General features: G+C 33.9%; 10 non-coding genes across 10 annotated transcripts; 5 read left to right on the top strand and 5 right to left on the bottom strand.

The window, feature by feature from the left end:
• Nucleotides 1-714: 714 nt before the first annotated feature.
• On the bottom strand, nucleotides 715-786 carry Trnam-cau. Its single transcript has one exon. It is a non-coding gene; the product is annotated as a tRNA-Met (tRNA).
• Nucleotides 787-878: 92 nt separating this feature from the next.
• Nucleotides 879-950, bottom strand: Trnam-cau. The gene has a single exon. It is a non-coding gene; the product is annotated as a tRNA-Met (tRNA).
• Nucleotides 951-1042: 92 nt separating this feature from the next.
• On the bottom strand, nucleotides 1043-1114 carry Trnam-cau. Its single transcript has one exon. It is a non-coding gene; the product is annotated as a tRNA-Met (tRNA).
• A 92-nt stretch (nucleotides 1115-1206) lies between these two features.
• Nucleotides 1207-1278, bottom strand: Trnam-cau. Its single transcript has one exon. It is a non-coding gene; the product is annotated as a tRNA-Met (tRNA).
• Nucleotides 1279-1370: 92 nt separating this feature from the next.
• Trnam-cau lies at nucleotides 1371-1442 on the bottom strand. The gene has a single exon. It is a non-coding gene; the product is annotated as a tRNA-Met (tRNA).
• Nucleotides 1443-3234: 1792 nt separating this feature from the next.
• Trnam-cau lies at nucleotides 3235-3306 on the top strand. Its single transcript has one exon. It is a non-coding gene; the product is annotated as a tRNA-Met (tRNA).
• Nucleotides 3307-3398: 92 nt separating this feature from the next.
• Trnam-cau lies at nucleotides 3399-3470 on the top strand. The gene has a single exon. It is a non-coding gene; the product is annotated as a tRNA-Met (tRNA).
• Nucleotides 3471-8634: 5164 nt separating this feature from the next.
• Nucleotides 8635-8706, top strand: Trnam-cau. The gene has a single exon. It is a non-coding gene; the product is annotated as a tRNA-Met (tRNA).
• A 92-nt stretch (nucleotides 8707-8798) lies between these two features.
• On the top strand, nucleotides 8799-8870 carry Trnam-cau. Its single transcript has one exon. It is a non-coding gene; the product is annotated as a tRNA-Met (tRNA).
• Nucleotides 8871-8962: 92 nt separating this feature from the next.
• Trnam-cau lies at nucleotides 8963-9034 on the top strand. The gene has a single exon. It is a non-coding gene; the product is annotated as a tRNA-Met (tRNA).
• The last annotated feature ends 4105 nt before the right edge of the window (nucleotides 9035-13139 follow it).

Here is a 13139-nt window from a genome sequence, read left to right as displayed (position 1 = left end):
TTTTTATTTGTTAAATTCAAACGCGTACAATGTTGCGGACACAGTTTGATTTTAAATTAAAAAAGACCTTGCGTTTGCAAAACGGACAAGATAATAAATATTGCATTGCAACTTCGAATATTATATTTGAAAGATGCATGTAAGACTTAAAAAATAATACATTAATTAGCTGATGTAAGTGTATGAGGTATTAATAACGACTTGACTAGAATACTGCAACTGTGCTCAAGCAATAAACATAATCACGATATGTTTAAAACGGGATTTTTGATTTACCTTCTTTTTTTATTGGTATCGCTTGATATTTCGATATTATCTACGAATGTCTTGTCCACGAGAATGAAGTTTGGAAGCGACAATAGTAGTGGTGACCAGTGTTTACTCAGCAAACGTATGAGAAAGGAGGTAGTTCGATGAACACATTTCTAACAACATCAACATCTACCCGCAAACTTCAGTTTCGTGAACAAGACATTCTTGGATAATGTCGAAATTTCAAGCTTCACCAATATAAAATAAAAAAAAAGTGTTAATTAATATATAATCACGAATGCACAAATCTAAGCAGAAAATAAGTAACAAGGCAATTTCAATAAATAAAATGGTATATAGTATAATACATATAATTTGCACTACTCACATATAGATGTGACAATTAAATGCTTATAGATTACCTAAAATAAATTAAAAAGAATCGGAAATACATCAGCATATTAGCAGAGCGTGGTTTCGATCCACGGACCTCTGGGTTATGGGCCCAGCACGCTTCCACTGCGCCACTCTGCTGTTGCAGTAACCTTACGACAATAACGATCCCTTAATGTAGGGTGACCATGATAATAAAACACATAAAGTAACACAAGATCTAAAAAGACTTCTGGCAGAGCGTGGTTTCGATCCACGGACCTCTGGGTTATGGGCCCAGCACGCTTCCACTGCGCCACTCTGCTGTTGCAGTAACCTTACGATAATAACGATCTCTTGATGTAGGGTGACCATGATAATAAAACACATATAGTAACACAAGATCTAAAAAGACTTCTAGCAGAGCGTGGTTTCGATCCACAGACCTCTGGGTTATGGGCCCAGCACGCTTCCACTGCGCCACTCTGCTGTTGCAGTAACCTTACGACAATAACGATCCCTTAATGTAGGGTGACCATGATAATAAAACACATAAAGTAACACAAGATCTAAAAAGACTTCTAGCAGAGCGTGGTTTCGATCCACGGACCTCTGGGTTATGGGCCCAGCACGCTTCCACTGCGCCACTTTGCTGATGCAGTAACCTTGTGATACTAACGATCCCTTATTGTAGGGTGACCATGGTATTTAAATTGGTAAAGTAATACTAGATCTAAAAAGACTTCTAGCAGAGCGTGGTTTCGATCCACGGACCTCTGGGTTATGGGCCCAGCACGCTTCCACTGCGCCACTCTGCTGTTAGACTAAGCTTCCAATAAAACGAATAACTGATGTAGTGAGACCTTGATAATAAAACACATAAATTAATTAAATTTATTAAAAGGCTGCCAACAGAGCACATCTTGTTTATAGAAAAAGTAATATATTTACGAAATAAAGCAAGAAACAATTACAATGATCAGGGTGTACATTTTAAATATGCACATAATTGTTATTTTTATATGAAATACTAACTTTGGATAAAACTATACTCATCACATACAAACGTCACCTACCTTTTAAAAAAAATGCCTGTATCATTTCCTGGGAGTCAAATTACATATCTTCAAACCAATTTTTATCCTAATAGGTTATGTTGTTTAAACGCGAAGAAAGTACACAGACTTATTCTCGTATTAATAATATTAGTGCATATTTCTAAATACACTCATATAACATATTTACACAGTAACTAACTAATAACTTATTCTACAATGCATATCACTCAAAATATGAATGACCTTAAAATAAAGAACAATGGCAAAAAAATAAATTTGTTTCAAATTATATTATAGTGGCCAGTTTTATTAATTTCGTGCCTCGATGATTTTGCTGAATAGCAGCTGATATCTGCCGTATGCAAGTCACTAGTGACTGGCATTTACGTATAAATAATGTCATTAAAATATTTCTTTTTGGTATAAGCTTATTTCATATTTTTTGTTATTTATACAGAACTAGCTTCTGCCTTCGTACAGGTAAGAGATCCGATCGCAGGGTTACATACTGGGTCCAAAATAAATCTTATTCATAAGGCATCGTGCAAAACCACCTGGGTAGGTGATACCTACCGAGGTGGTTTTGCAAATACACTTACATATGATATTACAATCTACCACCAAACAACAATACTTAGTGTTGTTGAATGTTAAAGGAATAATTAATGATTGTTACAGTACCATTATCTTTGGGCAAGGGCGACCATTCGCCATAAGATGATCAGATTGAATCCACGTGGACATCCACTTCAATGTATACAAAAAAAAATCATCAAAATTGATCGAAACAATTCCGACACAAATGCTCGTACCGATTTAAGCATTTAAAAAAGTTTTCTATCAATATAAAGATAGAAAAATACAAAGTATTTTTATTTAATGTGTTCGCATATTGTTTTGAACATAGTATGATTTACTTTCTCTTATAAATACAATCAATATAATGATAAATGCCTATCCGGGTTAAATGTATAGCATTCTATTAATTTATTCAACTTGTAAATTTGTAGGTCTTTGTGTCTTTCTACGTCGAGATCACCCACTTAAATATAAAATAGTCTATCAATGATTTTTTCTTTAATTTTTCTTCATTCAGATGTACTTATTTAGTAAAAAAATATGTACAAAGACATGATAATTTAAAACAGAAGCTCTTTTTTTGAGCCCCTTTAAAAATGAGCAAGTAAATGAAGATCCCATTTCACAATTCACTTCCCATCAAAAATATTACACGTACGAATATTTTGGCGTCTCAAATAAATCATCGCTCATTTTATTCACAATTTAGCGTCGTAAGCGGCGGTCTTGTCGACGTTGGAATCAAATTGCACTACATCATAAATAATAACCAATATTTTGTTTGTATACTTAACGTTATAGGAGCTCATTCAAGAGTAATTTTTACGTAATCATAATAATAAAATGTTTTTATGATAATAAGGTTTCTATGTATCATTTGGTATAGCTAACTAAATGAAAAAATATGTTGAATTTAAAATTGACATGAGCAGTTTTTTTTAGTGTTTATTATTTTTTGGAGGCTTAGTCGAACAGCAGAGTGGCGCAGTGGAAGCGTGCTGGGCCCATAACCCAGAGGTCCGTGGATCGAAACCACGCTCTGCTAGAAGACTTTTTAGATCTTGTGTTACTTTATGTGTTTTATTATCATGGTCACCCTACATTAAGGGATCGTTATTATCGTCAGGTTACTGCAACAGCAGAGTGGCGCAGTGGAAGCGTGCTGGGCCCATAACCCAGAGGTCCGTGGATCGAAACCACGCTCTGCTAGATTTTTTTTTATTTTGATTTCTTTTTATGATGTGATTATTTAAACTTTCTTATAAAGTTGACGTAATTTCATTGATTTGAGTTTGAGATTTTCATACATGTATTGCTCACTTATAAGATTAGATAATTTTGTGATATTGCTTTTTCAACATGATAATAATACTGAAAATTAAAATTTCTATTAGTTAGAATACTGCGCGTACTCTATCCACTTCTTTCTTACCCGGTGATCGCGGGTTCAAACCCAGGCCGGCACTACTAAATATTCATGAGCTTAATTTGTGTTTATAATTCATCTTGTGCTCGGCGGTACCAAACCTTCTCCTCAAACGGAGAGGAGACCTTAACCAAGCAGAGGGAAATTTACAGGCTGATGTTCTCTATTTTATTTAACAAAATTTGCTCATTAGTAAAGAAAAATACTAAGATTTCAATTTTTGGTCGTAATGATGTATTTTACAAAACAAACGAAGCAGTAACACAGAAATGGTTTTCTAACGGTTTCATAAAACATATTTCCGCTGTTAAGAATACAACATACATTACAGAAAAAAAAACATTAAAGGAATGGGCACACAAATGTATCTCATTTCATAATCCACTTCACGCCAAAAAATATTACACCTGCAAATGTTTTGGCTCGCGTCGCATTTTTATTTAAAAGTAGTGCTTTTACCTTGCTTCGCTCATGTACATATATGATTATAAAGCATATTTGTACAAAACTACGTTCGTTTGCGTAATTTGAATTAGTATTGATGTATTAAAATTTCTTCGATCATTTTTCCAATTTGAACTTTTACGGATATTGAAGCTACACTGTCAATCGTCATGGTAGTATGCGCAAGCGATCCCGTGATGCCCCCCTGAGAAGACGAAGTGAGTACCGCTGGTATTTTATGGCTCACGAGCCCCACATACACCACCTTTCTTCCTTTCGCTCACAAGTCGCGTGGGAGAAAGGTGTAGGAGCGTTTCTTCAGCGAGAAAGTAAAACAGTATGAATAAGAGCGTATTAAGCGCTATATCGGAGTAGCCCTAAACTAGATAAGCTTCCTGCCAGTGTCACCGTCATAAAACTGCCCTAGATTGGCTTAAATCAGTTTTTGGGAAGAAGTTTCTTTTACGCGGCTTACTAGAAAGAACTGACTGAAATCAAAAGAAAGAAAAATGTATTATGCCCAGTTGACCTTGCCCTTTCTTAATCTTTGCCATGGTCTCTTCCTATTTAATAGGGTTTTAAAATACCATTTTATTATTGTTGTAATTCTCACAGGATCTTCAGTAAAAAATTTAACAATGTCAACCCATTATTCTCAAACTTTGTTAATTTATTTCATTGTGACTGTTACTTAATATTTAATATATAGTGAAAGCAGCTTCATTCAAACCGACGACACTACCGACTTTTTAAAATGATAAAAATATTTAGATATTGAATATTATTCCTTAATATGTTAAAATGTAGTGTAGGTATACGTTTTATATAATTTGCACTTTTGACTGTATAGCCTATTCCAAAGGAAATAAAAAAAGATAAACGAATCTCAGATTAGCGTATTTAAGGCGATTAACTAATGACACAGCTATATTTTGCACAACTAAGAGTTTATGATTAATATATCTTTACTTAAATACATCACTACACTTAAGTACTTATGCCCACAGATTCCAATGTACAAAACGGTACTTTTTCGCACAGCCATACATAGACCATCGATTAACCAACCAATAATAAAGCGTTTTACTATCAAATGTGGTTTTTATTTGGTTTTTTGTCTATTATGATTGGAATACAGTAAGTTACCATGTTAAGTTTCGTTTTAAGTACATTTTAATAATAAACGTTCATTCATTAATCTGAATAGGCCAAAAAAAAGTATTTTAATTACTTCTTTAACGAAAATGCCTGTAGTTATTTTTAATTTCTTTAACAACATTTTTATAGAATATTGCTAAGATATTTAAGAGCTATGTATAAAAGTCGAGTTTATCGCTTAATCTATAAATATTCTTAAAACATAATTAAATTTTAATACTAAAAACATGAAAGGGAACTTTAGTACGCAACTACACGGCTTTTATGGGAAATCCATATTTTTTACGAATATAGATCAAAAGGTTTAGTGAGTTGTATGATGCTATACTTGATTCGTGTTTTGTGTGGATTATAAAGCATTTGAAATACAGCTAGCCAGAGTTCGCTGTGGAATGAGTTTGGCTCGAACATTTTATATTTCAATCAATAAAGTACATTGAAATGGCAACCTACTCTCAAATATTAAACTCAAACTCAAACTCAAACTCAAATTCCTTTATTCAATATAAAAGCATTACACTTACTTATTGATTGTCAAATAAACACTACCACCGGTTCGGAAAAAGGAACACCCTGACCTGAGAAGAACCGGCGAAAGAAACTCAGCGGGTCTTTTTTTTTCTGTTATTTTTTTTTTTGTCAAATTTATGTACATTTATGTACCTTACATAGTAGTATATGAAAGATGAAGAACAAATACGTACAATTTAATACTTATAGCGTTACAACTAGAAAACAAAGTGAATATATATTTTAAAACTTTTATATTAAACGTAGTTGTATATATTGTTGATACACATTTAATAATATACATAATTCGTTGATCTCTCTCTCTCTAGTTATCTTATAGTATCAAACCTACCTGATCAATTAAATTCATATTAATATATTTTTTTGAGATGCTAGCAGCGAGGTTGTAATTTAATAGGTATTAAATATAATATTGTTTAGTGCTAATAATAAAATCAAACAATATTAAGTCGACGTTGTGGTAGTTAATACTACGTTTTACTATCATATAGAAATAATTGTGGGCAAAGCCGAAACCTGATTTCCTAGAATACAATTAGATACATCAAGCGCGTGAACAAGAGCTTTACATGCTTTTCGGAGCATAACTAACTTTCCCGAAATTGCGTTCCGTATTTAGAATTATCGACAAAAACCCTTAATCATTGACTGTCCCGATCGAGATTTCGATATAAAATAAATAAATATAAATTAATATTGGACAACATCACATACATTACTCTGATCCCAATGTAAATAGCTAAAGCGCTTGTGTTATGGGAAATCAGAAATAACAACGGTAAACAACAAACAACCTGATCCAAGACAACTTAGAAAACTAATTAATTTCCTATGGGCTGGGAATCGAACCCGGGAATTCGAAGTAGCGTATCCTTGAAAACCGGTGTACATACTACTTAACCACGGAGGTCGTCATATCAACGTAATATCTGAAACTCCTATAACATTTCTGAACTCTTCCAGCAATTTAAATTACGTATAAGAAATAATATAAGCTAGAATCGTAAAGATTTCGTGTTAAGAGAATGTTCTATTAAGAATAAGCTTTTAGACGTGATACCGGATAAACTCAATGCGTGTTAATTAAGAGTAACTCGCAAAGCAAACGCTTTTCTATTTACGTTTATCAATCTTATTAGTATTTTTATGGCCTCTACTGTGAGAAATAAATGTTTGTTTATTATTCGTTCTCATTGAGAGCATGGAATGTTATTGAAAATTTGTTACAACACTCATTGTAACTGTTTATATTTTGGAGCTTATACTAAATGTATTCATGAGTTAGAATTTAAATGTTCGCACAAATCAAAGATTTTTATTGTAAGGCTTTATAAGGAAAGTCGATGTTGTTTATATTATGGACAAATAACTAAACCAACCAAATTAATGTTTGAAGTTATTTCGAGTATAATTGTATATAAGAGCTAAGATGGTCCATGGAGTGGGTTCAAGCACACTATATATATATATATATATATATATATATATATATATATGTGTGCTTAATTTATGTTTATAATTCATCTCGTGCTCGACAGAGAAAACATCGTGAGGAAATTTGCATGTGTCTTATTTCATCGAAATTCTGCCACATGTGCATTCCACCAATCTGCATCAGAATAGCGTGGTGAAATATACTCCAGATCCTCTCCTTAATGGGAGAGGAGGCCTTATCCGAGCAGTGGAAAATATACAGGCTGTTACTGTAATCGTATATAACCTGAGGCTGATTTCGTAAACCAATAATCTACTAAAAATTGGGTTCTTTAAATTAAGCTACTATATATACATGTATGTGAATCGATTCATCTGAGCACGTTTTCTCCAATGACATACTAAATCGAAAATCTTATTACAAAAGTTCAGTAACGTAATTTAGTTTTTCTTACAGAACGGATTAAAGTGTGGTAGCTGGGGCCATAAATCTATGGATTAAACAAACCCAACGGGAGATAGCGATCGGCCGTCCGCAAGCTGCTTTCGATAATTGTAACGATATAGATAATCTAGGAAATGGGGAAAAATATTGAGGACAGTTTAGATAAAACATAATTGAATTTAAAATTGGTTTCTACTTTAGGTTTTCTTTCCTGTTCTTATATTTTTTATTTATAGATTTATCACGAGTTTAATTTAAATATACATTTCACTTTAATTATAGTTTTGGTACTAAGTACGTTATTTAAAATAGTATAATACCAGAACCTTGCTTACTAATATTTACTTTACAATGAACAGCAAAAATCATTCTAGTAAATTTTGATGAAATACTTATTAATTAGTTTATCTGAAACGTTCCATCAAAATGAGATATAAATATTATGTCCTTTCACATATACATATTACATGTTCTTTTAGGACGAGCGACACAGTATAGCTTTAGTTTAGCTATTAATATAGGAATGGTAAGATAAAGATATAATTTATGCCCTTTACATGCATATATATATATGTGTGTTATTTTACAGCTTGTTAAGTGAAAAACTATGTAAGAATGCAATTTTCAACTGACATAGCTGTTTTTTGATGGTGTGCTGGTCTGAAACCACGCTCTGCTAGAAATCTTTTTAGATCTTGTATGACTTGACACATTTAATGGCCATGGTCACCCTACATTAAGGGATCGTTATTATCATAAGGTTACTGTATCAGCAGAGTGCCGCAGTGGAAGCATGCTGGGCCCATAACTCAGAGGTCCGTGGATCGAAACCACGCTCTGCTAGAAGTCTTTTTAGATCTTGTGTTACTTTATGTGTTTTATTATCATGGTCACCCTACATTAAGGGATCGTTATTATCATAAGGTTACTGCAACAGCAGAGTGGCGCAGTGGAAGCGTGCTGGGCCCATAACCCAGAGGTCCGTGGATCGAAACCACGCTCTGCTAGAAGTCTTTTTAGATCTTGTGTTACTTTATGTGTTTTATTAACATGGTCACCCTACATTAAGGGATCATTTTTATCGTAAGGTTACTGCAACAGCAGAGTGGCGCAGTGGAAGCGTGCTGGGCCCATAACCCAGAGGTCCGTGGATCGAAACCACGCTCTGCTAGAAGTCTTTTTAGATCTTATGTTACTTTATGTGTTTTATTATCATGGTCACCCTACATTATGGGATCGTTATTATCGTAAGGTTACTGCAACAGCAGAGTGGCGCAGTGGAAGCGTGCTGGGCCCATAACCCAGAGGTCCGTGGATCGAAACCACGCTCTGCTATAAATTTTTAATTATGATTTATTATATGATGTGATGGTTCAATAATTTAGTATAAAATTAATTTTGTGCTGCTTTGATCTCTTGTTGTTGTTAAGGGTTTCATTCGTATTGGTTATTTATAAGTTTAAAAAAATGTGATATTGTGACAAACATGAGAATCATTCTAAAAATTATATTTTTATACTGCATCATTTTATACTAGGGCTTTGAAAGTAAGATACAGAGTGCCCTAAGTTTGCAAACATGGGTAATTATTAATCCTATGTTATTATTAGCTAAGCTTGCTTAATTGTCATGGCTTAAAATCTGTCTGGAGAATATTATTTTCGTAATACTGCGCTTATTTATTAATGATATAAATAAAGATATTGTGTGTTTTTATATTATTACGTATAAATTACACAATCATCGTGTAATTTAACGCACGAATTGAAATACGTTTTGTATGGACTGAATGAGTCGTCTGAATAACTAAATCAATATTAATCCGTATAAAAGAGTAACTTTTGAGTTTCTCATCGCTTGTTTTCAATTGAATCCACGTTCTGAAACTGTGTTTGCTTTAGGTTTAATTAATCTTGTAAAATTTTGTGACTGTGATCAAAGCGCCATCCAGTTAGTCGCGTTGTTACCAACCTTGGTAATATTGTTAAAAATTGAAAACAAAAGATTTAAAAATCGAACCAATTTTTCTTTTTTTTATGACCAACACTTTTATTAAATAATGTATTTGTTTTAGAACGTTATACACCGCGTGAATGAGATATAAGATAATTATGTTATTAATAAATTTTTAATGTTTCGGAAAGATTTCGATTTAATTTTGAACGTATCAACACACTACAGACTATGACTATAACGTATCTACAGACTATGACCAATCGACGTGGAATCGTCCATAAATGGTGGTAGACAATTATTTTGTATATGATTTTTACATACTCTCTTTTTTATTTATTGATTCTTTATCTTTATAAATATACTAGCTGTACGTTGAGTACAGTACACGTGACTAACGCTAAACATGGAATATATGTATGTATATACATGGCCGTAGGCAGGCGGGGGTTTTGGGGGTTCAAACCCCCCCCCCGAAATTTTTTCGCTAACCGCTATCGTATTATAAAAAAAATATTTTGCGCTAATTAAACAAACAAAACGTAAGTATTTATCGGTTTCTTCAGAATATTAAGCCGTTTGGTCTAGATACGACTATTTCGATTGATTTGAAATAATTTTCTTCTTTTTATACATTTTTGGAAAGCTAAGAAAAAGGTTATGTTTTTAAAATAATCTGCAGGCCAAGTTTCAAAATGATTTTTTTAGTTTATAAGACATTTTTGAGGAAAAAAACCAAAAAAAGTAGTGAAATAAATCGTTTTCCGTCTCGCATTTTTAAATTTGGACTGATAATGATTGTTTAAATATTGACAAATATCCAGTGTTTAATCGTTTTTATTAAACAAAAGAAAAAAATAGATTTTAATTGATACCTTTTTTTAAATAAATTTTTAAAGCTTCATTTTTGACATTTTTTTTAAAAAAGCAAATAAGTGATTACTCAAATTGGTTCGCTTTTGGATCATGCATATGGGGGTTAAAATTATTGCAAATAGTCACCCCTATCACCACCTAACGGATATACGTCGAATTAGCAATAAACCTGTATATTTTATTGAGAATATTCATACAACAACAAACAACAACAACAACAACAGCCTGTAAATTCCCACTGCTGGGCTAAAGGCCTCCTCTCCCTTAGAGGAGAAGGTTTGGAACATATTCCACCACGCTGTTCCAATGCGGGTTGGTGGAATACACATGTGGCAGAATTTCTATGAAATTTGTCACATGCAGGTTTTCTCACGATGTTTTCCTTCACCGCCGAGTACGAGATGAATTATAAAGACAAATTAAGCACATGAATCAGCGGTGCTTGCCTGGGTTTGAACCCGCAATCATCGGTTAAGATGCACGCGTTCTAACCACTGGGCCATCTCGACTATATTATATTATAATATTCATACTATATTATTAAAAAACGGATAGTCAACGCTCTTTACCGAATATTCGCTGACTACGGAAGCAGCCGAACTCCTGGAAGACTACTTTGGTGCATCATATTCCTAAAAAGAGCAACCGCCCAGACCCGTCCAATTATAGGCCAATAGCCATCACCTCCTTGTTTCGTTTCCGTTTGGAGCGTTCAGCCAGTGATCTTCTGAATTACCTGAGTTATAGATGGGCGGAAGCATTTGAGAGCAAGGGGAAGGCATTGGCGGCCAGTCTGGACATAGCGAAGGCATTCGATAGCGTATGGCACAAAGGGCTTCCCTTGAAATTATGCAATTGGATCACCAGCTTTTTGGCAGATCGGAACATTAAAGTCGTTATTTATGGTGCATGCTCTGATTTAAAATTCGTTAATGCCTATGTTGCACAAGGCTGCGGTCTATCACCTACTCTGTTTCTTCTATATATCGGTGACTTGTTGCAAATCTGTAACATTCACTGCTATGCAGACGACAATACTGTAGACAACCCCACTTCAACCCCCAAAAAGAGGCAAGTTTGCGCGTTAGCCGCTAAAAAAATTACCATTTCTCGTATCTCCACGATTTCAGAAGATTCCAATAGCCGCTACAGCTAGCATATTTCGAACTTCATTCAGTTCCGCAGTGAATTGAAACGCAAAACCAAATTGGCATAAAAAAGCTCGATGTGCTTTCCAAGGCAAGTCAGTATTTCACGTCAACCCATCGCCTAAGACTATACAAGGCGCAAATGCTGTCCCGAATACTTCTCTCCGTGCGTGCGTGTGCGTGCTCCTCAGTACTAGCTTCTTCCATTTGTCCGTATCCAACGCAAAGCGACTCGAATTATCGACGATCAAGCTCTTTTCGACCTGCTTGATCCTTTGACTTTGCGTAGAGATGTTTGATCGCTGTGCATCTTATACCGAATATTTCACGGAAAATGTTCGTATCGTAGGCATTGTTCGGAATAATTCCGGCTGCTGAATTTCACCTTCGGACATCTTGTCAAAATTCAAAGTTTCACCCGCACCACCTTAATGTTCAAAAATCCACAACAGTACGATTTTTAAGACATTTGCACAACCACTCTGTTGAACCAGCTTTCACCGACGCTTTTTCCGAACCGATACAACTTCGGAACCTTAAAAAAAGACCGTACTCCTTCTTTAAAGGCCGGTAACCACCTGCAAGCCCCATAGATGTCCATGGGCGGTGGTAATCACTTTTCATCAGGTGAGCCTCATGCTCGTTTGCCCCCTATAACATAAAATAAGTCGTCGGTTGTCTTTTAAATAAATGTGTATAAATTATGTATAATTTAATATTTTAATATATTTATGCTTATTATGGAATAAACCTGTTGCTTTTTTTTCCTGGAGCACGAACCCCCCCCGAAAAGAAATCCTGGCTACGGCCCTGTGTATATATGATTATATGTATATAGCTTATCCATTATGGTAAATTTCGTAAAAGGAATAGAAAGTTTAAGCTTAACTGATAAATATATACATATATTTTATTTATTCTATGTCTTATACGAAACATGTATTTAAATATTAGTTACTCAAGTATAAACATAATGATTTGTAGTCAGTATTTTCGCTCATGTCATAAACATTAACGTGAAACCATATTGACTTATGCTAAAGGGACTGCAAACAAAATAAAAGATTATAAAATGCGCTCCTTAAACTGTTTGAGTGCTGTTCGTAAATTCAATTGCCATATTGAAATAAATTGCTTGTAATCTTATACGCAAACAGCCGGAAAATAACCGAATGAGCAATATCAAGTTACACCAAGAATGGTCTCACTTTTGTTTTTTTTATAAACCTCGTCATACGATTTCTTTAGAAACTCGAACGTATAGACAACCGATAATATCTCTAAGACCGGCAAGAAATATTCGTGTTGTTTGTACTCATAAATTATCAAAGTCCAAAAAAGAATCAATATAAATGTTAAATTTATATAATACAAAAAGTTTATGACTCCGTTTTCTTATGGAAGTCAATTAGTTTCATTAATTACGTTATTTTACAGCTACAATTTAGTTTTATTGGTATGAA

Source organism: Vanessa cardui, chromosome 15 (assembly GCF_905220365.1).
Source record: "Vanessa cardui chromosome 15, ilVanCard2.1, whole genome shotgun sequence".
Classification (NCBI taxonomy): Eukaryota; Metazoa; Arthropoda; class Insecta; order Lepidoptera; family Nymphalidae; genus Vanessa; species Vanessa cardui.
This window is presented reverse-complemented; position numbering and strand designations above follow the sequence as displayed.